Source organism: Chrysemys picta, chromosome 1 (assembly GCF_011386835.1).
Source record: "Chrysemys picta bellii isolate R12L10 chromosome 1, ASM1138683v2, whole genome shotgun sequence".
Lineage (NCBI taxonomy): Eukaryota > Metazoa > Chordata > Testudines > Emydidae > Chrysemys > Chrysemys picta.
In genome coordinates, this window is record NC_088791.1 from 210191337 (window position 1) to 210218860 (window position 27524).

The 27524-nt window shown below is 37.6% G+C and overlaps 1 protein-coding gene and 1 long non-coding RNA gene across 3 annotated transcripts in view; both read right to left on the bottom strand.

The window, feature by feature from the left end:
• The window catches only part of IL1RAPL1 (interleukin 1 receptor accessory protein like 1), a 1133236-nt gene that overhangs the window by 728001 nt on the left and 377711 nt on the right, over window positions 1–27524 (bottom strand). The gene's annotated exons all lie outside the window — the stretch shown is intronic.
• Window positions 11621–26291, bottom strand: LOC103306005 (uncharacterized). Its single transcript, XR_508623.4, has 2 exons — window positions 17846–26291; window positions 11621–17802 (listed from the first exon to the last, which is right to left on the bottom strand). It is a non-coding gene; the product is annotated as an uncharacterized LOC103306005 (long non-coding RNA).

Here is a 27524-nt window from a genome sequence, read left to right on the forward strand (position 1 = left end):
ACCTTTCAAATAATATTGATGGCGGGTAAGAAAATGGACAAAAACCCCAACACTCCCCCTTAGTTCAATATGCTGCACTTATCTGTAGAAGATGCAGAGAGCTCAGGACATTGTATAACATGCACTGTATTGCAGTGCCTCGTCACAAACAAGCAACTGTAAGTTAAGGATGCAGTGCAAGTGGTGGACTTGTTATCAATAAACATGTTTCCACATGTTTTTTTGTTTAAAGTTTAAAGTTCTAATTATGGAATTGCTGAAGGTACACTGGACTAGGTGGGGGGCCTGACACTTTATACTTCAGAGCAAAACACTGGAATTCCCATATTCACCGTGGTGATATGATTATGATATGCTTTGTCCAAAGTATGCCCTATGCGGTATCATTTTTAAAGTCTTGACATGTTGAACATTAATATCCTGTTGGATTGTATGTACTATCATTATATGTGAAGTTATGAAGTTTTGCTGTATATGTTACTGAAATATGTTGTGAGGTTGGGAACACCCACAACAGCCTTTCAAGTACAACAATGGAGTAGACAGACAGCATTAAAGGCTCATCAACACCCATCAAGAAAAGAAGCCAGTATCCTAGAGACTCCTCAGAGGAAGCACGTACACCATGTGGGTGGACTAACCACGTCCAAGCAAAGATCTTTCCAGCAAGCTGGAAGAAAATATAAAAGAGAGGAAGTGACATGATCACTTGGCTTCTCTCTCCCCCTCCTCTCAACTCAACACCTGAAAGAAACGTCTGGAGGTCAAAGACTTTGAATGCAGGAAAGGAGTCCCAGCCTAGCAGTCTGTGTATTGAGGAACTGAAACATGTTTATACTATCTGTCAGGGTGAGAGACTGCTTGATTCAAATCCTGTTTAGTTTGTAGAACTTAGACTGTGAATTTATCTTTTATTTCTTAGGTAAACAACTTTGATCTCTACGCTTGCTACTTATAATAACTTAAAATCTATCTTTCTGTAGTTAATAAATCTGTTTTATATTTTATCTAAAACAGTGTGTTTTGGTTGAAGTGCTTGGGAAATCTCAGCTCAGTTTACAAAGGCTAGTGTGTGTCCATTCCACACTGAGGGAGTGGCGAATTTAATGAACTTGCATTGGTCAGGCTTCTGACCAGTGCAACACGTAAAAATTCTGGGAATGCAAGGCTACGGAGATGAGGGGAATTGGCTGGAGTCTCCCCTTTGAGGGTTCATCAGTGTCTGGGAGAGATCATTCATGTAACTGGGTTGTGTGTGTCTGTGTAAGTGCAGAACCTGCCAGAGGTATGTGGCTTGACATAGCATCACAGGCACCCCAGGTTGGAGGGACAGAGGGCTCTGCAGTCCCACCGTCCAGGTTGCACCCCAAGGATCCCGTCACAGGGGGATAAACACCAGCAAATTTGGATGCTTATCCAAACCTTTGGCTTCTGTTCCCAGCTCTATCAATAAACTTGCTGAATGCTCTTGAGCAAAGCACTTAATCTCTCTGGACCAACTGTGGATTTGGCCCAGAATGTTTCCTCACCAGTAGAATGATCATAACAATGTCTGCTCCCCTCTTTAAAGCACTCTGAGATCAACAAAGGAAAATGCTATAGAAGCACTAGTTGTTGTTATATTTTTATGTTTTGAGGTAAATTTTCAAAAGCACCTAAGTGATTTAGGATCGAAGGACCGAAGGACCAGATTTTCTAAGGAGTTTAGATATCTAAAGGTGCAGATAAATGCTTAGAGCGATTTCTCACCTAAACACTAAGATTTCAATGGGAATTAGTCACTTACCCTGCTTTTCAAAATCTCTCCAGGAACATTTTCCATTATATTTCAGTGCCTAAAGATACAGATAGGCACCTACTGGATTTACAAAAGAAATTAAGTGAACTAGGTGCCTAACTTCCATTAACTTGCAAAGAAACTTGGGCATTCACATTTTACTCAGTCTTCTACATGCATTCCTTTTTAAGATAAGCAAATTGTATGGATAAAATTCACACATCTATTGCTATCAATATGGGGCAAAATGCTAACAGTCTTCACTCAGGAAAAACTCCTATTGACATCATTGGGAAGATAGCCTGAAACTGACTTGCCAGAGTTGGTCTAGAACTTGAAATTTTATTTTATTTGTGGAAAAAATACACTTTGTAGACCATATGGATTCTCTTAGGTCATCCTTGCTTGTAAGGGAAAGGCTTTTATAATGCAAGAATTGTCTTGAAAATGATTGATTCATGATGGAGCCCTTACAGACCACAGTGGATTGAAATTCCCATAATTATAGATTTATATAACTGACCACAATAGCTCCAAGGAGCTGTTACAATTAATTGTGTCAATTCTCTTAAATATTTTTTTTGTTTTTCATTACACTTTTTAAAATTAATCAACAGGCCCTATCACTGTGGGTTCAACCAATGGATAATAAATCAAAGTCCATTATCACATAGAAGTTACAATGAAGGAGACTGTGGCTACTAGTCCCTTCAGTTCCTTATGGATTTGCAGTACAACAATGTGGCATTTATTCCATATTGCGTTTTGGAGACACATTGTGCATGCTTGCAAAACATTCAGATGAAAGACATGGTATAGAACTAGTTTTAAAAACAAATAATTTGTGTGAATCATAGGATTCCACATACACTATTGACACGTGCAGATTTTCAGAGATGCTGAGGACCAATAGTTTCCACTGACTCCAATTCCTCTGGAAATAGGGTGACCAGACAGCAAGTATGAAAAATCGGGACGGGGGTGGGAGGTAATAGGCGCCTATATAGCATTAGGCCCCAAATATCAGGACTGCCCCTATAAAAATCAGGACATCTGGTCACCCTATCTGGAAATTAGGCCAATACCACTCAGCAATACTAATATCAAAGTGTCATGGATCTAGGATTAGCTCCCCCTCACCCCCAAAAGGGTTTGTTTTTGGTGGCTCTAATTTGAGAGTACATTTGCAGTGTCTTAAACTGTTATTCCACATATCAGCCATCTTTATGAAACCTTCCTTACACAAACTGTAATATTTCATGACACAATGCAAATTTTAAATGTTCCTTTTGTGCTTAGTGTACTATAAGTCATTATGAAAAAACAAATATCGTTGTCTCAGAACAACCCAATTTCTTCTTCTCTCTACAGTGAAAATACAGTTGAATGGAAATATACTTGTATCTTAAGGAAAATTATAACTGCCATTCTTCCAAAAAGTCCTTGATACATTTTTTATTTTATTTCTACAGATTTAGAGATGCTTAAATATTACCTTTGTTATAACAATTTACAACCTCATGAATTGAAGCTACGGGATGTCTACAAGGTTGTCTGTGGTACCTCTAGTTATTGCAAGTGTGTGAATATTCGTATTTACAAGGTATCTTTTTGCGTCTTATTTGAATTGATTTACTCCTGTATCAACTTTCTTAAATAAATGCTGTGAAAACAACCTCTAATAATGTCCTCTGTAAAATGATTGGTGTAGTAGAGTTTGCTTAGATTCTAAAAGCAAATATTTGAAAAAAATCACTTCTCAAATATTTCTATTAATCTCCAGATTTTGATATTTTTATCTGCTATTAGAATAAAGACATTATGCTCTTCTTAAAACAAGTCTGTCATTATGAGTCATGTCAAATTAAGGCTCTTCTATTCTCAGTAGGATGTTCACCAGAGATTTGTACTCTGGCAAGCAAGAAATTCTAGACTTTCCTAATAATCCAGGCTTTGCCTTTCCATTCAACTCTCATAACAATGCATTTGCAAAAAGTTAGGAAGTGAGCCACAGTAATAGATTTCAAGATGCCATGGATCCAGTGGAAGCACCACAAGACACAGAATCTACTCATTTTGGGTGAGACACATTCTCTGCTGTTGTACGTTAGTTCTGAGCACATCACTTTTCTGCTTTGCCTACCAGTTTCAAATGTCACTTGCCTCCTTAGCTTGGATGGGAAGGCAAGATAGGGTCTCAGTGAAGAATAGCATTAAAATGCTATTCCATACCACAAAAAGACAGAAGTATGCAGAAAATGCCAAATCAACAGGAATATAACATAGAGGTGATCAAATTGAAATTCTCTGCAAAGAGCCAATAAAATCAAAGGAATTGCTACCTTTTGCCCCAGTAGAGAATGTGGTCCATCTCGTTTTATAGCTAGGAGATACATTTTAGGGTTGCTGGCAATTTGCTATGGGTTAGAGAATGAAGATCAAGTCTTCATGAGCTGAAGAGATGGGGGAGGGGAAGAAAAAGAATAATCAGTAAGGTACAAATAAAAGGAAAAAAAGCCACTGGAAGCTCGTGCAGCAGAAGAATGAGATGCATTGCAAGTTGTAGAAGACTAGGGAACAAGTAAGCCTCCCAAAGAGACACATGCACTTACCCCATTGTTTATGTTCATAAAAGAGGCAGAGCTTGCATATTATCCAAAGGTTCTTTGATATGAAAGTAAGAAAAGCCCTAGGCAAATTTACTATGCAAGACTGGTTCTTACAGATCAGATAATAAAAGTTGATATTGACCCTGTCAGCATTACAGCTGGGGTGACACTTTGTGAAGGATGAAATGATCTTGAGCAATTTTTGTTAAGGAATTAGGGAAGATTGCTCCCTGATGCAACTCCAGTGAATTCAGTGGATCTACACTAGTGACGAATTTATATTATTAAGGTAAATACACCTTCCTTCAAAAACAATAATGAAGGTTATTTTGCTCCATCATTTTATCGTTGTCTTAAAAATGTAGCCAGTGTTAGCAACTTCTCAGTCTCCACTCTTCTTTAAGTCTCAGGTGTCTTTCTCTTCAATTCCAAGGTCACTGTGCATTGTGCTGCACCAGGTTTATTTCAAGACTTTCCCCCCCCCCCCCGCCCCAAAGCCGTTTTAGAGCCTCCAGGGTCATCCAGAGAACACTAGCCTTTAGTGATCTTCTGCAACAAAAGTTCTGTATGTTGGAGATTTAAATTGATTTTCCTACTCTTAGCATGTAAAAATCTTGAGAGTGCTTTGTGCACCATCACCTGAGAGTGTGGCAGTGACACTCACAATATAAAATGTAAAGGCAGCATCTTTTAAGTCACCAAGGTGACGCTGAAACATTCCACTTATGCTCATGTCCAAGCAAAAGGAAAGATTTTTACTGTGAGTAGACAACTGCTAGCCAATACAGACACCTTTTAAAGGACTTTTTTACATGCTCACAGTTTAAAAATGAAGAGTGACAGAATTTCCCTGTCTTTCATTTGTACTTGTTAATATAACAAGTTCATACCAGCAGTGCGCTGTCTCAAGATGGTACAATTATTCACACAAGATTGCTGCCTTTTACTAAACAGCTGAATCTAAGACTTCTCTACCATTCAAGCTTTACTGTGAAGGTTTGGATGTAATGAATCTACAAAATGTTTGTGTAAAGTTATAACCTGGAGGACAGACTTTGTGTGTGTGTGTGTGTGTGTGTAAATTATGTTATCGGAGAAGTGGTAGTAACCCTATATTTTGTTTGCCTAATCCTTTCTATTAAAAAATAAATAAGCGATCCTGTACCTCTGTGGTATGCAACATGACTGAAATTTTGTAGAGGGTTGACCCTCATGTTTAGAGCAGAACCTTTTGCAGACCCCATAGATAGCCATTCATATTTGACAAAATTCCATACTGTAAAAATTGTCATTGTCTGTGGGGGGAAATATAGCATGTGATCATGTAACTAAAGACTGTATTATAATGACTATGCATGGCAGAGGAGGGTGAATTATGGTTGCACAAGCATTTCCTAACTTCGAAGTGCTTGACTTGGTGACTTTAATGTGTGGGTGTTCTTTTGTTTGTTTGTTTTTGGGGGTTTTCAGGATATTGTCTCTCTCCAAGTACTTAATTTCTCTTCCCAATTGAGGTCTATGAGTGCACATTTGATCTAATTACTAGAACAGAGCACAGAGTTTCAGCTGCTAGTATAGGACATTATCTCCGGTCAAAGAACCAACTCAGCAAGACAGAGAAGGGGGTGTGGGAGAGACTACAGGCCAAAATCCACCAGCTACTCAACTTAAGAGGAGCAGAGCAGACAAACTCTGTGGATAGACAGTTGTCAAACAATACATACAGAGGGAACCCCAGGCAGAGACTGCTGGTAGGAATCTACTTTGTTCTGCGGTGGGAGCATGCTCCCCTCACTGATTCCTTTCCCTCTCTTCTCCAAATAAAGTTGCAGGGAATAAGAGAGAAGATGGATGGGGAGAGAAAGCTGCTCCTAGTGGGCAAAGGACACAGCTTCTGCCAGAAATTCTAGCCTGAGGTAGCTGAGATTAAAAGCTCTTATGTTGAACCTTCTGTGGCTTGTAAGAAGCAGCAGGCAGGCTTGGCACTGGTTATCCCATCTTGGCTTGCTCTCTTCTACTTCTTAGACCTACTGCAGTAGAGGGTTTCCATTCCCAATTAGCAGAAAGGCTATGGTTTCTCCATCTACTGTCCCATTTATCCAAATGGACTCTGAAGAGGAAGAGAAGTGACATTGCTTTTACATGAGACCAGAGGTGAAGTAAGCCGGTACGCCCTGGTACGGCGTACCAGCAAGAGCCGGTTTGCCGTACCGGGGCGGCCCGGCTTCCCTGGGGGCAATTTAAAGGGCCTGGGGCTCCCAGCAGGGTGGGCTGGGGTGAGGCTGGCTCTGACTCCCTCAGCCTTGCCCCTTCTGCCCTAGGCTCCGCCCCTTCTGGGGGCCAGAGTTGGCCCCAGCGTACCGGTAAGTCACTGGACTTACTTTCACCCCTGCATGAGACAGTGTCTCAGTCTAGCATATGGGACACTATCTTTTCTGGTTTGTTAGTGACAGCATCAAAGTAGTGCCCTCAGTCTGACTTTAATCAAGGAGTGAAGAAAGAATCTGGGGGAAGCTGAAAGTTGAAGCTAGACAAATTCTGGTGTAGATTTTTTAACAGTGAGAGTAATTAACTATTGGGACAATTTACCCATGTCATCACTAACCATCAAGACTGGATGTTTTTCTAAACAGTATGCTCTAAGAATTACAAATTTTAAACTATACATTAAATTTTGTTTCTTCCCAAAAACCTCGCTATGCTTAAATGGCATGATTGGGAGTATAATCATTCTTCATCAGAATAGTTCTTGCACATTGCCAGTTGGTGATGAAGGGAAGAGAAAGTTAATCCAGTTCTTATTGAACCTGGATTTTTTTTTTTAAAGAATGTTAAATAGCTATTTTGAGGATGTCAGACACATGGTTTTTAGTTCCATGCAGTCAGAGTGAGACTGAGGGAAGAGGTGTTGGAAAGATGACATAAGCTTTTCCATCTCAAGCTGCTCTCGGATGAAAATGGTCCCATGGCCTTGTTGAGATTCCTGCTGAATAACTTGGCAGAATGAGGAGCCAAGATCTGTGGCAGCTCATATATACTTGTGAAAGGCATATTCAATTTAACTCTGGGAAATTTCATTGTCTATATTTGGCACAAATTCTAAATGGAGGAGATGAGTAATTATGCTAAAGTTTAAAATTAAATGTCCTGATGGTTTGATCTCTTGAAATATTTTTGCTTTTCACACAACTTATATTGCTCAAACCTTGGTTTGATTAAGATGTTTGAATTGGTGCAAATATAGCAAATCCGTTCCAACAGAATAAAAGTTTATTTTTAACCTGCCTATTCAAACAGAGTTCTGAAGTTATCTGAGGGTAAAATTGCTTTTTGCCTATTTTCCCCGCAATCTGCTTATTTTATAATATTAACTGCCCTGATTTTTTTACCACAGAGATACGGTTGCATACTGGTGCCTCGAACCCTTCCAGAATGTTTTGACTACCAGCTATACTAATTTCTCTGAAACCAGGAAATGAAGAATTTGAGTAATGAGAACTTAAAACTCTGAAAACCATAAAATATAAAGTTAAGGAATATGCCACCTGTGCAAGGCAAGCATAGCTCTGTCCTCTGAGTATTGCCCCAGTATTATTATTTTCTGTCAGTATTATTATCGGCATATCATGCTAAGCACTGTGCAAATACAGAACAAAACAGTCCTTACTCCTAGGGGTTTACAATCAAAGAGAAAACAGATGGCTACAGACAGAGAAGTACAAGCCAACAACGAGACACTATTAGTCAGCATCATAAGTAGTGGTCAGCATGTCAATAACACACATACTAACACCCTAACCTTACAGATTATTTAAAATTCTTCAGGGCAGAGCATGTGAGTACTGTAGAACAAGATCTAATACATTCCCTTTGCTAAAATAAAGCTCAGGTCTAGGTCCGGTGTAGGAAACAGGAGCGACGTATGCTTGGTGTACACTCATGGTAAGCCTATTCCAAATGAACCACTCCGCACTTGCTAAATGATATCATGCCTTCATCCTTGCCAGAGAATTCCTTCTGAGACATTGTCTTAATCTACTACTAACTAATCCCTGGAGACCATTGCCATGGGTGGGAGGGCGGGCAGGGAGAGGGGCTCAACCTTATCTATGGTGGGGATCCCCTATAATTATTACTATAATAATAATTCATTGTATGTTTCTGTTAATGGTCAAATGTGCACATATAGATGTACAAGGAACAGCAAAGCAATTCATTTCATTCACAGATGCTGAATACATACATCTTTCATGGGGTGAGGAAAAGAGAGCTGCACTTTCACATTTTTTTAGATCCCACTTTATGAACATTGTTTTAGTAGTCAATAAAAACTGAACAGGACTCCTTCTGAAACCCATTGGTGTTAATGCTGAATCTGTCAGTGAGTGAAGTAGCTGCAGAGCAACATGAGGTGCTGAGGGAGCTATTTCTACAATTTTCCTATCACCTGTCAGCCGGAGTTTGAAGGGTGTATCAGAAGCTTGAACCTGGTTCCCCTGCAGACTATTAGTAGCTCGTGCCATTGCTGCAGCAATCAGTGCTTATGTGCAATGTCCCATGCTTTGTAAAACAAATAAATGAATACATCTTTTGGTGTCTTCTCAGCCAAAAATACCTGTGTATTCCTCATCTAGCAGCTAATAGAATCTTTTTCAATTCCTTTTTAAAACCGTAGGTATCATGCACTTGTATTTCTCATTTTTCTTTATGCATGGTTTTATACTTATTTCTCATCCACTGAGAACAGAATCTGTTGTATTACAAAGTTACCTAGAACCAGAAAGACCATAGGCCCATTATACCCGGAACTTTTTCATGTGTGCTTGCCTGATCCTGATATAACTATTTTGTGGTTCATACTGTTTTTCAATATGTTTGTTTCCTTGTTTTGTCTGGGATTTTACAGCTTACATCATATATTTGCACATAGTTATACACAAAGACACATTTTGGCATTCAAGTGGCTCCCAGTTAGTTAATTTTTCAGATAACTAATAAGCTGGCACCAAACATTTGCAGGCAGGAAGAATTTTACACCTGTCTTTTAAACTGTGCACTTCAGTATTTAGAGGTATATTTTCCAAAGATCAACGTCCCTCTTAAAGGTACAAGTGTCAACTACGAAATGTGAAAATCACCTTTTTGCAGGCCCAAAAAAATTGAGACCAGGCCTCAACCCTGCTGAAAATATAACGGATCAACATACTGAGAACAACCATTAGATAAATACGATTTCTTACAGATCCAGTAAAACCTGGACAGCTCCAAACAGGCTTCTCAACGGATTTACCTCCCTCCAAAGTGACCTATCAGTTAGGCCCCTGGAACTTTTCTAGGCAACCTTAGGGATTATGGAGATCTCTAAGGTCTTCCTAAAGTCCTTTTCAAATAGAGCTCGGTGGAAAACTGTTTACCCATCCTGTGAGACTTTTCAAGATTTCAACATTTTTCCTCTTCTGAGTGGGACAAAAAAAAGTCAAAATGTTTTTCATGAACCAATCATCCAAACTTTTTTTTTTCTTTAGATTGGGTCAATTGAAAGGTTTTGTTTCAGTTTTAACCTTTTATTATTTGAAAGCATAAATGTACTATTTTAAAACAAAGTCATTTAAAATAAAAAAAAACAAACTCTCCCCCCCCTAAAATAATGCTTTGAATTGGGAGATTTATCAAAATTGACCCTTTCCCGATACCAGTTTTGGTTTCAACAAATCAGCATTTTCTGACCAAAAACATTTAACTCTTAAGGTCCCAGCCAGCTCTATTTCTAAATTCTCTCTGCTCTCTCCCTTGGCCTAATCCAGACTCAGTGAGTTTTTTCCTGTTATATGATAACATTAAACTCTAACTGGTCAAACCAGTCAAATAAGAAAGACACTGCTCATGTTATTGAGAGGACCAGATGGCTCTGAGGATTGGTATAGGAATATAAAGCTTTTCACCTCCACATCACGGATATATGAATCTTGCTCAGGTTAATAGTGACTAAAAGACCATCTCAAAAAAGCCATAAGATAGTAAAAACTAAGTCTAGAAGATTTGTGATATATACTGACTTGGCATTTATTAATGCATGGAAAATCTTCCCACATGAAGAGAGAGTGGAAAAGATAGGAACTGTTACTTCAGAGAGGAGATGTATACTTTGATCATGTCCCTTCTTATCTAAGAAATTAATAGTATAAAGAAGGTAGATCAGTAACTTCGTATCCTCCCTCATGACACAAGAGAAAGGGGACATTCAATGGAATTTAAGGTGGTAACTTCAAAACTGATAAAAGGAAATATTTTTTCATACAATGCAATTAGCTTTTGAAATTAATTGAGACTAAGATCTTAGCAGGATTCAAAAAAGTGCTAGATATTTATATGGCTAATAAGAAGATCCATAGCCATACACATTTACAAAGTAAAGAAGAGTTTTGAAAGAAATACCTCTCTCAAGAATTGGCATATAAACCAGCCTTTAATTGGGGCTTGAGAAGAAATTTTCATGAGGGCAATTTATCCCACAACTGCCTACTGGAGGGTTTCTTAATCTGAAGGAAGTGGTATTGATCAATCTCTGAGAAACAGGATACTGGGCTAGACAGACCACTGGTAGAAACCAGTATGTCAATTCCTATGTTCCTAACGTTGTTTGCAATCATAGCAGTGAGGCTAAGAACTGAATGAGGCATGGAAAATAACTGGCCTCTTTAACCACCCCAAGAGATGACTTCCCAAAGGTCAGGCATGTTGAGGAACATTGGCAGGGCAACACTCTTCTGCTGTCAAGTCTGTACATCTGTTCTGTGGACAGTCAGAAGGAATCAATCTCCTGGGCAGCTATCAGTCTGGAAACTTTCATGAACATTATATTCATTTGCATTTAAAACTGCAAAGAAAAGAGCTTAGGAAAAACAGAAGCTCCCACAGTGTGGTTGTTTTTTTTTGTTTTTTTGTTTTTGTTCTTGGAGAATTGTTTTGCATACGGCCAGTCAAGGTGAGAAAGAGACTCTTTGGGAGCTATTTCAAAAGTATAACAGAACTTATAAAATACTTTCTTCTTCATTTGGTTATCTTAGGGTTAATGATAGTGGCAATTGTATATGTGTTTTAAGGGCAAAAGAGATGACTTATTTCCTTAGGACTTAAAACACATAGGTTTATATCTTTAACACTGTTTTTCCAGCAGCTCCACTGTGCAGTTTTAGCAAAACTTTCCTTCCCCAATCAAAGCACCAGAGACAGCCTTTAAACTTTCCATCTCAACATTTACAGGCTGAGTGCTTTTGCTAACCATTTCATCCTCCAAAACATCTAGTCTCTCATCAAGTTTTGTTCATCTTGATGCAGCTTGCATCAATTTTTACCCACAGCTTGTTCTCCAGGGATGTAATAGCTGACAACATAGTTCTCAAGAAGATGTTGGGGTAACATGCGTTTCAGGAGAAAAAAATTACATTATGAATAGCAAAGTTTCAGGAGATGAGAGAGTGTCTTGTATTGAGTGCGTAGTCTCCCTTTTATATGGATTTACTTTTAAAGTCTTTATCCCAAGCTCTAGATGCTTGTAAAAAATATCATAGTACATTAATCTACCCAACCCTCTCTTAAACCAATCCTATTTCTTCTAATAAACCACACATCAAATCCATTTATTACAAAAAAATTACCCCTGTAATACTCTCTTGAATCAGGGAAAGCCTGGACAGTGTTACACCATTACCTAAAGGAAATAAGATCTGGGTTCTGTTAAAACAAAATAGACACAAAATAGACACAAGCTAGAAATTCTAGAATCCAAAACCACAAGCTCCCAAACCTATTATTGTCTCTTCCATTTTAAAACAGCGAGGTGATACCTCACACACTTCTGATTGCAATTATGGTTGTATCCCAACCTATTTATGGTCTTTTGGGTCAAAATTGAAAAAAAGGATCTACCACAATTACCACACTGCAAACATGAGTAATGCATTCTGGTGCCACTCCCTCAACTATGTCACAATTATATAATTCCATCCTATAAATGTGTATGGCATTGTACTATCAGCCAGAAAAACAGTGAATCAATAACTTCTTACTGCACAGCTTGGACTAGCTTATTCCAATTAGCCAGAATTTGGCAATTTTCTGTCACAGTTATTTTATAAAAAATGCAGCTTCTGCAAAATCAATTTTTCCCAGGAAAAAAGTTGTCATTTTGCTGATCTTTTAAATTTAGTTTTTGCATTTTTTCTCTTTCTATGGGCTGGGCCGCTGGGCTTTCCTGGAAAATCAATTTTGTTATTGTTCTTTGTGGCCTGAGCTCTGTGTCCAGACTACATGTCCCATGATGCATCATGGTCTCTCTTCTGGTTGAACTACCATGGTGCACCATGGGAGTCCCATAACCATCATGATTATGGCTACGATTTAGTCACAGAGGTTGCAGAAGTCATGGAATCTGTGACTTCCAGCTACCTCTGTGACTTCACCCTGTGGTGGTTGGGAGCTGCAGGGTACACCACCATATTGTTCAGACTGGAGAGATTGCTTCCCTTAATAACCTATATACCTGCCTTGGGATCACCAGGGTGGGAGCTTTCCTCTGGATTGGCTGAACCCTGAAGCTAACTGATGACTCATTTCTCTCAAGCAGGCTCAGAGGTAACTCAGGGATGAGTCATCACAGGAAGTAGTAGGATATGTGGTGCCATAAACTACTATGGAGACAGGCAGGCCCAGCACTTTTTCTCTTTTTTGCCATCCCCTTCCCAGTGTAAAAGCATCTGAATAATAAATTTTAATATAATGGATACAGGAAATTCTCTCTCCTTAATGAAAGTTCCAACTGTGCAATGTTGTCAGTTGATTCAGGGCTGTGACACCACCAAACCACCCAACTGTCTGATCAGAACATGGCTTTGGGCAATCAGTGTCTCCAGCAGACTCTAATATGACACAAAGCAGCTTCCTCTTATTCCAATCATGCCCTCTTCTATTTTTCAATCGCTTTGATTAAAATAAGCAGTTGATCTTTTTATCCTTGTGGTTATCAGAGTGCACACAGTATCACAGCTTGCACGGCATATGATAGCTGATATAGTATAATGCCAGTGACAATATCTAAGTAACAACCTTTACTATAGTCATCTTTAATTATCACTTGGGTCTTCTTGTTATTTGTTTTCCTCTTATTCTGGATCTTGGCTCTTGTGATAATTATATAATATCTTTCTATAGTCAGTGACTGAATTATCCTAATACTGCTTTAAGTAATACAAATTGAGCAAAATTAAATGTGGAATCTATATTATTTTAATATCAATATTTTCTCTGTACAGGTGTTGATCAAATTAAACAGAAGATGAAATGAACAAGTAATTGAATTAGGTGAAAATCACAATATACAGTAAAACTTTATGCTTTATAATGAGGGTTTTTATTTTTGGGAGAGAAATGTTGTAATGACACTGCTTCTATCTTTTCCATTTTAAAATCAAAGGAAATAGGGTGAGACTTGAAGGAAGAAGAAAGAGTGCTAGTGCAGGTGGAAGGCAATACTTTAATTCAGCAAAACCCATGAACATGTACTTAAGTCCATTTCTATTCACTAAAGCACTTACTTTTGTTGAACAGGGATGGACATCACGTGCTAGCTATTTTCTTAGCTACTGTTCCATTGCTGTTGACATAAATAGGATTAAAATAATAGCTATTAGCAGTAATTTCAATCGACCTCACCTTCTAGATTCCTGTATGGTGAAGATTCTGGTCAATACCCAAACCTTCAATCCAGAATGGACTTAGGGGTTAAAGAAAGAAGGGATCTTTACCTGGTAACCATACATTTGTTTTTGCTCAGGTTGGATCTTTAACTTTTTATTATTGACCTCTGTTTTCCAGACATTAAGGTACCTTTGCAGAAGTATGGGCTTTTTAAACAAGAAAAGCCAACTGCTGGGATGTGTGAACACCCCTGTCTAAATGTGCAGATACCCATCCCTTTCTATTTAAGGAAGCATGGGAACAAATGGTTTGATTCTTTGGTTTTCCCTTTCTGCTAGAGACAAAATGAGAATGCAATAAAATCCACAACACAAGGAAAATTAAGATGTGTTTGGTAAACTAATTAGTCCTCCAGCTCTGCAAATGTAGGTACATAAACAATTACTTTATACAGCAAATGCTAAGAGTTTGGATAGCCTCAGTATAATCCTCACTGGCTACAAAATGGTATAAATCTCACAACTCCCACCCATTCACTGCTATCCATAGTCTGGCCAGAGAGCAGGAATTGTGAGGCTAGAAAGGGCCTGTGTGCTAAGAAAATGACTAAAGAAGGGCAGGGGTGTTTTTTCCCCCCTAGCAAACAGTTTATTCTCCCAATAACTAACTAACTAATTTTTTTAAAGTAGTTTTGGTCAACCTGAAACTATTTGAAAATTTGACACAATAGTTTCAGCCAAGGAAACCTTCTTTTCAGAGTAAGTTGCTCTCTTCCTCCAAATCAGGCAGAAATAAGATTTGACTTTACACCTCCCCACCCCCAAGTGAGTGCTTTAATCACTCTGTCTCTGGCACAGTGAATATCTATTACTAAAAAGTGAAACAGCTTAAATAGGGGAGATGTAGAACCCTCTACTGCAAAACAGCCGGTAGCCTGGTGATTACAGTACTCATCAGAAGGAGAGGAGACCTGAATTCAAGTCTCTGCTCCAGATTAGGTATTCAAACCTGAGTCTCCTGCATCCTAGAAAGTGCCCTTCCCACTGGCCCAGAGATCAGGACCACATGGAAATATGTTATAGAGATGAAACCAATGAGGTTCCTTAGAAATGCAATAGATCTCTATACAAGTTTCCCCAAAAACCTATATGGACAGATGTTCAAATAGTATAAACTGGTGCAGCTTCATTGAGTCAATGGTCCTATGTCAGTTTATGTATAAGAATTTAAGAGCATGATATCCTCCTTTCTGTAGATATTTTGGAAATATAGAATTGTAGATTAGGGACATAATTTCATGTTAACAGTGGAGGGTGTTTCAAAACCCATAGAAATGTTATAATTTGCTATTAAATTCCACAGAACTCTTCCATAATGAGGGACTGTCTAGAGCACATCAGTACTCTTGTTTGGATAGACCCCCACCATGTCTCTGTGATCCTTGGGTATGCAGCCCCCTGCTTATAAATAGCTTCCCTTCTATAGATTCTCTACCAACAGGTGGGTTGGGGATGATCCTGGGTGAAGGAGCTGGGGAGCAGACCAATGGAGAAGCATTGCAAGTAATAGCTGCCACATCAGGAATTGACAGGTGGGACCGGGAGATTGTGGGTAGGTCAGAAAACTGACAATGGCCCACACCTTTGGACGAGGGAAGGGGGAGAATGTAGGAGGGTCATTTTTTTTGAGGGCAGGGGGGAGCCGGAGGGCAGAGAGATAAAGATGGATGTATACATCTTCAGTTCCTCAAAGTAAACAGCATACTGCTCCAATGTGCTCAACTGACTGAATGCTTCTATTTTTCTTTTCCATGAAGTTTAAGGATATGTGACTATGCTATCAATCCCCAAACCTCTTTCTCTGTATATTGCTTTATGTTGCCTGGTTATACTAATAAGTGGACGTATTTGATTGGTAATAAAAGCTTTTATTATTCTCTATGATGTATTCCATCAATCTCCCGCTAAACAAGAAACTTCAGTTTAGCCCACCTATCAGGGAAAGAATCTGTGATAAAGTGTTTATTAGTAGTGCTGGTACAAACACTTGCAATAATTAATCAGGCTCTACAGTGTGTGGGTGTTGGTGGCCTGTAATATATAGAAGGTCGGATTAAATTCTGGATTTACATTTTATGATTAAATTATATGCAGAATGCAAGGGTGACATCCTGGCCTCATTCAAGCCAATGAGTGAATGAGCGCTTTGTCCTTGATTTCAGTGGAGCCAGGATTTCACACCCTATGTAATGACACTACATTTTTCCACAGATGTCATAGATTCCATCATTTTCTTGGCATCTGAGAAAATGTTTGACACTGGGCATTGACAGATTAGGGAACGGTAGGGTATGTAAACATCAACAGTGGTTTCATAGGAAGCAATAAAAATCCATCCATTTGATTTGCAGCTTTTTCAAATACTATTGTATTCTGTAGAATATGCTTTCATTTTCTTAAAAGGGGAATATAGCTCCAGTCTTTTTGGTTGAGGATGGAAGTGCATTCATTTGTATGATGTATCTTACTAAAGCTTGTGTCAAACAGAAAAAAAATACTGATAGCATGAACAAAGGAAAGAAAGATATCTAGTCTTAAAGGGATGTTACTTTCAAATTTCACTTGAAGCTATTTAGATGATTTTTTTTGAGGAAATTCAGACCACAAATATCCAAACTATAGCAGTTGTTTTAAAAAAAGTGTATTACGCTACAGTAGAGTATTATTATTAGTTATTTTTTATTACCATAGTTCTTAGGAGCCCCAATCATGGGCCAAGTCCCCATTTTGCTAGGCGCTGTACAAGCAGAACAAAAAGGATGGTTGTTTGGCTAGGACTCTAAGAAATCAAGTAAAAAATAAATCCCACTCTATCCACCCCAGCCATGTTTCTTCCTTAACACAAATAAAAAGGAAAACAAGTTCCAAAGATTTGGCTGAAATTGGAATTACTTTTACTGAAAGGCATCATTGTACATTTTCTGTTTTCCTTTACCCAGTGTTTTATACTGAAGTAAAGAGCATGGTGTAGTATTGCTTTAAAAAAACAGCTTCAAAAAGGATAATTACATTTCTCTTCAGGACAGGTGGATAACTAAAACGCATTGTCGTTATTGAAGAATTTGCTTTTGTATTGGCAAATCTTATTTTGAGAGGAAGAGAAGGGTTATTTTTCTAATATTCAATATTGTACTACTTCACACTGCCAAAATAAGATTGTTCAGGTGGATGCTGGGTAAGACAAGAACTGATAAACTATGTAATGAAATGGTATGAATCATGATGTAGGTAACTCCCCTCATGGAAAAGCTGAGGGAGTATCAGCTGAGATGATGATCATGGGAGAGAGCGGGATGTGGGATCTGTTTGTCAGAGAGTGAAAGATCTAGTAGTCACATGACAAAAGACCATGAGAAAGACCCAGACAAAAGTGGTTCTACATGCTGAAGGAGGACAATGAGAAAGTCAATATCAGCCTGTAAGATGCATTCAACAGAAATGCTTGGAGATGAAAAACAAGAGCGGCCAACCCCAACTAGTGGCACAAGGCAAAGGTGAAAAAGAAGATTAAGACATAGATTCAATATTGTATGTGTATATATATATATTTATAATACATTCACCTTTATAAGATCATATATATGCATACACATTATGTAAGCCAAACTGGAAAAAGGTAGACACTAATGAGCACACATTGTTAAAGAATTGACCTATTGTACTGTCAGTACAACTCAACAAATCTGGTTTCCCGGAAGATACACTGCTTCAAAACCTATCAGATTACCTCTCAGTCAAAAAGTACAGAACTTTGCAAATCACACTGAGTACATTCTATTAACTAAGAAAATGGGGCAATCAATATGTCTGATTTAGATTAAGTAAAACACAACCAAAATAGAATTTTAAAAACACTTATTGAGGTTAATGTTGGCTGTGGCCTGAAAGACAGACCTGCAAGATACAATTCCATGCTATTCAGATGATAAGCATTCATATGTGGAAAAGTGTAAAGAAAAGATTTTTATGGTGATGCTGCATTTATGATTACTGACAGTATATCTTTAAGTACATGTTAGGAAATAATGGTTTAATAAGATAAAGGCTTTTCAACAAAACTTCTATGGCAACATGCAGGAACAGTACATTTCTTCACTGTCAAGGAACTTTCCCATCTGTCTAACTGATCCAAAACAATCTGACATGTACAAAAAGTTCAGCCATATGTGATACTGAATGTGATATTGTAAAAAAAAAGTTACTTTAAAAATGAGCTAGACATTTAAAAATTGACAAGTTGCACAATGGGTCAGATCTGTGTGTTCAGCTGAGCAGTTCTCAGTTCAGGACTCAAGAGTATTGGGAAAAAGGTGACTGTACACCTTTTTTTTTTTTGCATTATTCTGATCCCTGGAGTAGTTTGGCCCTCAAAGTAAGACAAGTCAGCCTCAGGGTTACTCTAAATTATGCTGGCTGGTAATGGTGGCTCAGGAACTGTTACCCTGCCCTAAGATCACCAAAGCCCACAGCATGCTTCAGCAATGCTTCCCATTCTAACCAGGGGCTCCCCCATACCAGAGGAATCCTTAACTACCTTGGTAGGGAAGGTTTTTGACTCTTTGTGCCATCACAATCTGTCTATATACAACATTTTTGGCCTATTTAGTAATAACTTGATGTCCTTTCTCCAATTCAGAGCTCTAATGTATGTCCATGAAGTTGGATGAATAGAAGAGCAGAAGAATAAGCTACCCCTTATGTGTCATGTTTAACAACACTAATTAAATGGCCAAACCTTTTCTAACTAGCCTTTAAAAATAAATTACTGTTGCATCATTAGTTTAACCGTTTTTTTAGTAACTTAGCTTTGCTGCACACAAGCCATATTTTGAATCAGATTGCATTTATCCTGGTCATCATCAAAAGAAGATTATTAAGTCTGCTCCAGATATAGTAAAAACTGTATTCTGTTTTACTTAAAAATATTTGCCAATTAGTTTAACATACTCAATTGCAGCATCAAAAGTGTTTAGCCATTTCTAAGTGTCTTGGAAGTAAAGTTTGATGATTCTCAGTGGCCATTTTCCTAAATCAATAAGATTATAAAGTTGTAAACCTAGTTGTACAAGAATAGTTCTATTTGAATTTTCCAGGAAGTTGTTTATGTAGTTTTAATTAAGGGTGTGGGTTTGGGTGGGTATTTCTCTTAGGTGTCCATATGATTTTACACAGTAAAATATTTTAAGCAATATATAGTACATGTTAAATTTCAGAATTTGTGTTTATGTGTGAGCTGCTATTGTTAGTCAATAACATGATTTCTAAATCTGTCCCCTTTTTTAATTGGCATGTTAGATACAATTACTGAGAATAATGCTATCTTAAGAACTCATAATACAGTATGAAGCTGAACCAGCACCTGAAAACTAAATGGAAAAGTGGATCCAATCAGATAATCAATATGAAAATAGACCTTAACTATGCCACCTCTAGAAATATTAAGTTATTTCAAGGTAATGGCAAGCTAAATAATTAAAACTCTGACCTTTTCCAATGTTCACACTACTGAGTGTGAAACTTCTCACATTACATCTTACTGTGTTTCTCATGGATTAGGTCATACAGTTTTAAAGCCTAGAGCTAAAAAAATGTACATCCTTTTATCTGCTGGGGTCAGTAGGTATATATGTGTGGAAGGGAAGGAATACTGTATCAGAGCCTAAATATAAATGTGGAGCTAGGGTTTTTTTAATTTGTTTTTGTTTTTTTATTTTGGGTCACGAAAATTGACCGATTTTAGTTTTTCCCCAAAAATGAATGGTTCATCAAACTTTTCCCCTGCCCCAAATTATTTTAATCTTTTTTTTAAAAATCCAAAACTAACTCAGAATCTAACCCTTCAGTAACTATTTAATAGGCATGTATAACCCCGAGCTGGTCATTGGTGGGTGGGATTGAACCTAGGACTTCTGGAGCTAAATGCATTAGTCTCTATTGCATGATATAAAAGCCACATGGCTGTTAGCTAAGGCTTTAGCAGACTCATTAATCTTGAAGTGATCTTGGTGTCGCTGGATGGGGACAGCACTACACCCAAAAGATGTTTGGTTTACACATGCACAGTGAAAAGGGGAAAGACAGGAACATAAGAACTGCCATACTGAGTGAGACCAAATGGCCATCTAACCCAGTAACCTATCTTCCGACAGTGGCCAATATCAGATGTCCTAGAGGGAATAAACATAACAGGTAATCATCAGGTGATCCATCACCTGTCATCCATTCCCAGCTTCTGGCAAAGAGAGACTAGGGACACCATCCCTGCCCACGCTGGCTAAAAGCCATTGATGGACCTATCGCCCATAAGTTATCTAGTTCTTTTTTGAACCCTGTTATGGTCTTGGCCTTCACAATATCCTCTGGCAAGGAGTTCCGCAGGTCACCTGTGTTTGTGTAAAAAAAAAGTACTTCCTTTTATTTGTTTTAAACCTGCTGCCTATTCATTTCATTTGGTGACCCCTAGTTCTTGTGTTATAAGGAGTAAATAACACTTCCTTATTTACTTTCTCTACACCAGTCATGATTTTATAGACCTCTATCATATTTCCCCACTCCACACTCCACCCCCGGTCATCTCTTTTCAAAGCTGAAAAGTAAAGGAAAGTTTCACTTTCAAACTTCCAAGGGAATATTAAATAACAGTAAGAATTTAAAAAGTATCTTGAGAAAGAACTCCCCCTTTTAAAATGTCACTGCTGAGGATAAAAGTAACTCTGCTAAGAAAGAACAGCCCAAAATTTTGTCTGAATTAAAATTAACTTTATTGCCACTAAACAACATTTTCAAAAAAAATCCATGTGATCAAAAAGTCTCTGTAAGGTTAAAGAAATCCTTTCCCAACAGGATGCAGACATTTTTTCCTCAGTGGTTCTACTGAGAAGAAACAGGTTCCTGCCTGATGCACTAATGACAACCACTACTGAATAAAAGAGGTCTGCATTCCTGACAAGTTCCTGTAGTCAATAACTAGTCAAATCCTCATTCTAAAACTAAAATAAAAAATATGAATTTATTTCCATCCAACACCCCTACATGCTAATTTGGGCTCAAGTTATTTTCACCAGAAGGGAGGGTTTGATGGAAGAAATACCAGTTGCCTTTCCCATCTCTGGACTGTGTCACGGGGACACCTTCAACAAGTCAATTAATGTCCCTGTGCCTCATTTACTCCATCTGTAAAATAGGAATTCAGATTATTTCTATACTTTTGTAAAATGTGAGGTCTATGGATGAAAAGTTCTCAGTATTATTTTCATTATCATCTTCTGCAATGAAATGCTATCCATAGTAGTAATTTCCAAAGTAGATGGTGCCATTACTGGTCCATTAGCACCTCTCGGGTTTGAATTCAACTACTATCTGCACAATTTCAAAATATGACATATGATGCCTGTATCAGATGTTCTTAAAATATAAATGTTATGCATGGTTGCTAAGGTTAGCTTCTGTTTCAAAAAATGCCTAATAGCTTATTTGCTTTGAAGAAAACATGAAAATCTATTCTAGTTCTATTAAGTTAAATTCCAAAACAGTGAACAGCTGAATCTTTTCACATCTTTATTTGGCATGAGTATATTTGCCAGTTTTAACTGTTTCCCATGTAAAGAACACAGGAAAGCAATTCTATGGGTAATTTACTGGAGTTTAAAAGATGGAGAATCATTTGTATAATCTCCACTCCACCGTACCTTTTCTTTTTAGAAATTTTGACTAATTCTTCAATAAATACTAGTCTGAAAAATGCAACTTTAATTATAGCAGCCATACACAATCATTGCCTCATATTACTGATTATCACAAATGTTGATTTTTACTGTGAAATGCTGTGTTATACTGATGTAGCTCCATTTGATTTAAAGAGATGAAACAGATACATGGTGACATACTGCAAACTTTTATAGTAAATGCAAAAGAGAAGGATGCAGAATTGTCCAATTCCTGTGTGCAACCTCAAAGAGTTGTTTTTTGAGACAAAGTGTGGTGTATCTCAGTGTGTTTTCTAAGGACGGGAGAAGTCCAGTAGACTTATTGTAGACTTGCTAGCATTGTGAATCCCCATTTGCCTAGAGAAGGATGCAGTTAAATATGTTTTGATGAAAGTTTATTTTTAAAGAGATCAGTAAGATCTGCTTCTTTAGAGAACGGAAGTGCTAATCCTTTTGTAAACAATGATTCAAGCTTGATATTTTTAATATCATTTTAAATTGAAATACACTTTGTTTTGTAATGTTCTTACTCATTATGGTGCCCTTACATTGTATCATCATTTTTATAGAAGCAAGACATTGATGAAAGACAACGCACTATGGAACGAAATATCCTTTGCAGGTCATGCTTTCATGCAGTCCTTTGCAGGTCACTGCTTTTACACCAGTTTATTAGAAATGTGTCAGTGAGGGCCCTGAATTAGTAGCACTTTCACTTCTGGGCCAAGAAGACATGAGGACTTGGGCTTATGTCCATTGCTAGGACAATAACATGCAGGAAAAGTTCTTTTATTTTCAGATGTCCTTTAGATGAGATATTAAACTGAGTTCTCTTGAAGCTGTCCTGATGGAAGTTAAAAGCATGATCCAAAATTTTCAAACTTGCATGCCTAAGGTGAAACAGCTATATCCAGATGGCTTTAGGTACCAAACTTTTCCCAGCCACATTTGAAAATATTGTGGATGGTGCTTTGCCCTGATGTGTTGGTCAACCATAACAGAAGAGATTTTAATATCCAGTTATGTTTGTGTTATATTGCTGAAGCACAGAATGGCTGTCCAATCTGGCTGCAGTCATTACAGAAATACTATCTAATGCTTTTCAATGCCCGAAGTATAATAAATGCAATACAAATCATATTTTGTTCTCTCTCTCTCTCTCTATATATATATATATATTTGTTCTATAAATAACATGCTCACACTTAATAACATATTTTGTTATTAAGGATTCCTAAAGTGCTTAAAAATCTAGACTAGCCATAGGAATCCCTTCATTCACTACTGAAATGCAGAGTGGCTGCTGTTCAACAGTTCACAGCAACATCCCACTTCCTTGCTTATACTGTAGTGAGGAAAATGTTGTATCCAGCTGAGATTACAAGGAGAATTAGGAAGATAGAAGATAGTCACTCAGGAGATCTGGGAAATAAAACTCCTAATCTTGTGAAAAGTGCAACAGGATAGTTAGTGACTTCAAATGGTTAATGACTCGGTTTTACATCTCATCCAAACAGAAACACCTACAGCATCACAGTGTTCCCTAAATAGTTCTGTAGTGACTCAAGACGAAGAGCATACCTATTTAATCTAGACCAAACCTAAGTATTCATAGCTGAGCACCTATCCAGTCTGAATCCAGCTGCCTCCGCTTCGGTTGTGAGCACTTGTAGGATGGGTCACACACTATGATCTATCCTGATTCATGTTTGAAATAGCTTTAGAAGGAAGCATAGTGTTTACAGGACTACAGGTAATACTGTGAAACAGATCGAACAAAACATGTCTGCTCATAGGCATTCTCCTATGCATAAACATACTTACTAAGTTTTAGCAATTATATTTAGAAGAAACCCAGATACAGGAATTCCAAATTTCCAAAGAAACTAGTCTCTAAGAAAAACAAACCTCTCAGGTCAGATTGCATCTAACAAACACTAATCACTTTCTGTATGTGGATAAATCTCATTAAGCGTCCTGCTTCCTTTAACAGTTTTATTTGTCTTCAGCATCAAAATGACTAACGGTCACAGAAAAAAAAAAAACTTTAAACAAGGAAACACTGAAAATAAATAAAATACACAAATAAAAATGAGCAGTATAAATGTGAGATATTGGTCAAGTTAAATTTCATGAGTTAAACTGCTCCTCTTAAATGGTAAATGTCAGAAGTTTGACCATATTCACTGTATGTGAGAAAATATATTTGATCGTATTTTGATATGATGTGTTCTCCACTCCATTTCTGTTACATCAAAGATGCTGTATTTGCTGTCCCAGGTGCTATCATTTTCCTATTTGATCCACACCAGTCAATTCAGTTACTGGTGTTTAAATGATAGTTTACAGCAATATGTCCCAACAATAAAAGCTATAGTGAGACAGGCAGCTGGGCATATCCTGATAGCATGGATGACTTTTTATAATCAATGCCATAGAAATGCATATTTATTAATTTTTAGCTCCAAAATCTGAATCAGGTACTTCATTTCATAGGTATTTTCTTTGGCAGCCCATTTTCTGTGCTGCATTTGAAAAGAATTTGTAACATGGTTATATGCAACAGCTCGGGAGTACAAAACAGTATTTTTTTCTTGAGTAATATTCTTTACCATATTTTAAACTATCAAAAGAGAAAAAAAAATCCCAAAGGGCAGCATTTGACAACATTAAATTAAACAACTTCTTGAGTTACTTGTTTTGTAGAATGGCTTTGCCTACCAGATCAATATTCTGAAGTGAAGTATGGTTCCCTGCTGACTTGACTTTTGCCTTCACCTTCTTCCTCTAACCATCAGCCCCATGGCACACAGTATGCATTGTTCACTACTTCTGCAATAAAGTAGCTAGGTCAACATTATTCTACTTGACATTAATGAACAATCATAGACAGACGCTGACTATTTGCAAACAGGGATAAAATGTTAATAGTATGTCCCTATTGTGTTTTACAACACACCACCATTGCACGTTATGTTTAATTTGATGGTATAGAATTGTGTATCAAATATGTGTAACAAGGTGCAAAAAAGGAGGGGCACATGAATAACTTACACTTTTTACCCATTGTATTTTTAGTATCTTTATTTTTTTCTTATTTTCATAAGACATAAAATAAATGTATCATTTGTGAAATACTTAGATACCCTATTTATACAGTTGTTTTTAGACTAAATACTATAATTACAATGGCTTATTTTTATTATATTGTATTATATTCTAGGAAGGACTGGTAGCATCACTTAAGGTAAATCAACACTTCCCATTCAGAAAATCACAGAAATGTGTGGCGGGAAGGGACCTTGAGAAGTCGCCTAGTCTAATGCTCTGCGCAGAGGCAGATCAAGTATACCAAGACAATCCCTGACATGTGCTTGTCTAACTTGTTCTTAAAAACCTCCAATGACAGGGATTCCACAATCTCCCTTGGAAGATTATTGCAGAGCTTAACTATCCTTATAGTTAGAAAGATTTTCCTAATGTTTAACTGAAATCTCCCTTGCTGCAGATTAAGCCCATCTCTTCTTGTGCTACCTTCAGTGGATATGGCTCTTTGTAACAGCTAGAGTGACCAGATAGCAAGTGTGAAAAATCAGGACAGGGTGGGGGGTAATAGGTGCCTGTATAAGAAGAAGGCACAAAAATCAGGACTGTCCCTATAGAATCGGGACATCTGGTCACCCTAGTAACAGCTCTTAACATATTTGAAACTGTTCACACTTAATTGTTATCTAGTCCTTCACCCCATTGTATTTTCTCAAGATTAACATGCATAGTGCTTTTTTTAAATCATTCTTCAGAGGCCTGGTTTTCTAAATCTTTTATAAGTTTTGTTGCTCTTCTCTCAACTCTCTCCAGTTATTCCCTATTGTGCATTTGATTTTTCCTTCCAAAGTGAAGTATGTTGCACTTGCCTTTACTGAATCTCATCTTGTTGAATTCAGACCAATTCTCCAATTTATGAAGGTCTTTTTGAAGTCTAATCATATCCACCAATAGGCTTGCAACACTTCTCAGTTTCATGTTATCTACAGATTTTGTAAATGTACACTGCACTCCTTTATTCCAATCATTAATGAAAATATTGACTAGTACTAGGCCCAGAACCAAGCTCTGCAGTCCCTCACTAGATATGCCATCCCAATTTGACAAATACAGTCTTTCAACAAGTTGTGCACCCACCTTATAGCAATTTCATCTAGACCACATTTTTCTAATTTGCTTATGAGACTATCATGTAGGACAAAAGGCTTAAAAAAAATCAAGCTATAGCATGTCTACAGCTTCCCCTTATCCACCAGGCCAGTAACCCTGTCAAACAAGGAAATTAGATTGGTTTAGCATGATTTGTTCTTGTTCTGACAAATCCACGCTGGCTATTACTTATAACCCTATTCTCCTCTAGAAGCTTACAAACTGATTATTTAATAATTTGTTCCAGTATCTTTCTGGGTATTGAAGTTAGGCAGACTGATCTATAATTCCCCAGGTCTGGTTTGTTCCCCTTTTAAAAATAGGTACTATGTTTGTCTTTCTTGAGTCCTCTGGGACCTCACCCGTCCTCCATGAGTTCTCAAAGATAATTGCTAGCAGTTCTGAGATTGCTTTAGCTAGTTCCTTAGGTACTCCAGGGTAAATTTCATCAGGCCCTGCTGACTTGAACACATCTAAATTACCTAAATATTCTTTAACCAGTTCTTAGCCTATTTTGGCTTGTGTTCCTTTCCACTAATTGTTCATATTTTAAGACAGTTTCAATTGCTTTTAAAATTGTCAAAATTTAACCATTTTAGCAGAAGTTTTCCATTTTGGGTGCCTGCCATGGGCTGATATTTTTGGTGGTTTTTTTTGGGACGCAGGAGACAGCCAAAATGGTTCAATAGTTTCTGAGAACCAGACCAAGGATAATGCATTGTTTTGCCCATGTTAAAAAAATTCTTGAGACCATTTCTCTGAAATGTTCTTTTGCCGCCATGCTTTGGAGTATGGATTTGAAATTTGGTAGGGGTTGCCTTTTGTTTCATGGATGTGCCTTTTGCCATTCCCATGAAATAGGGCCAATTTATAATCATGGAACAAGGGGGGAAGACAAATTGTATGAAGAACCCATAGAGAAGACTAGTAACCATTATGAGCATGAGCATTATGAATGAGGATGTTGACAGTGTTATGTGAAGAAGACTTCTTTATGTTTGTTTTAAACCAGCTGCCTGTTAATTTAATTGGGAGACTCCTAGTTTCTGTGTTATGTGAAGGGGTAAATAACACATCTCTATATTCTCCATACCATTCATGATTTTATAAACCTCTATCATATCCCCCTTAATTGTCTCTTTTCTAACAGGGACAGTCCCAGTCCTTAATTTCTCCCCATTTGGAACCTGCCCCATACTCCGAATCACTTTTTGGCCTTATCTTTACCTTTTCCAATTCTAATGCATCTTTTTTTTTTAAGATGGGGTGAACAGAACTGTAGTATTCAAGATGTGGGTGTCTCATGGATTTATGTATTGGCATTATGACATTTTCTATTTTATGTGTCCCTTTCCTAATAGTTCCTAACATTCTGTTAGCCTTTTTGACTGCCACTGCATATTGAGCAAATGTTTTCAGAGAACTATCTATGACAACAACTCCTTCATGAGGGCTTGTACATTGTATATTGTTCCATTGCTAA